At 71.6% G+C, this 324-nt stretch overlaps 1 protein-coding gene across 1 annotated transcript in view; it reads left to right on the top strand.

Annotated features, from left to right (window-relative positions):
- The window catches only part of CELSR3 (cadherin, EGF LAG seven-pass G-type receptor 3), a gene marked incomplete at its 5' end in the record, with an annotated part of 35,914 nt that overhangs the window by 19,396 nt on the left and 16,194 nt on the right, over window positions 1-324 (top strand). The window lies entirely within an intron of this gene.

Below are 324 nucleotides of genomic sequence, written 5' to 3'. Positions count from 1 at the left end.
CACGGACCTGGACGTGGCCATGTTCCATCGAGACGCCGGCGGAGGTGGGGGCCCGGGCGGGGAGGAGGGAGACACATCTCTCCCCGCCTCCCCTCTCTTCTGTCCCAAATTGGGAGCCGCGGCTGCGGCCGCCAGCTCCCCAGGTCACCACCCCTGGAGGCACCCAGCACCCAGCCCCCAGCCCTGTCTCCTAACAAGGCCCAGCCCTCCGCCCCTCCGCCCCTCACGCTCTCCCAGGCCCCAGGTCCCCAGGTCCCCAGCCCCTTCCTTCCTGCAGGGGCCACCCCAGGGCTCCCCAAGTCCCTCCTTTCCCCACGACAACGC

Source organism: Myotis brandtii, unplaced genomic scaffold, assembly GCF_000412655.1.
Source record: "Myotis brandtii unplaced genomic scaffold, ASM41265v1 scaffold207, whole genome shotgun sequence".
Classification (NCBI taxonomy): Eukaryota; Metazoa; Chordata; class Mammalia; order Chiroptera; family Vespertilionidae; genus Myotis; species Myotis brandtii.
The sequence above is the reverse complement of the archived record's forward strand: the minus strand, read 5'-3'. Positions and strand labels throughout refer to the sequence as shown.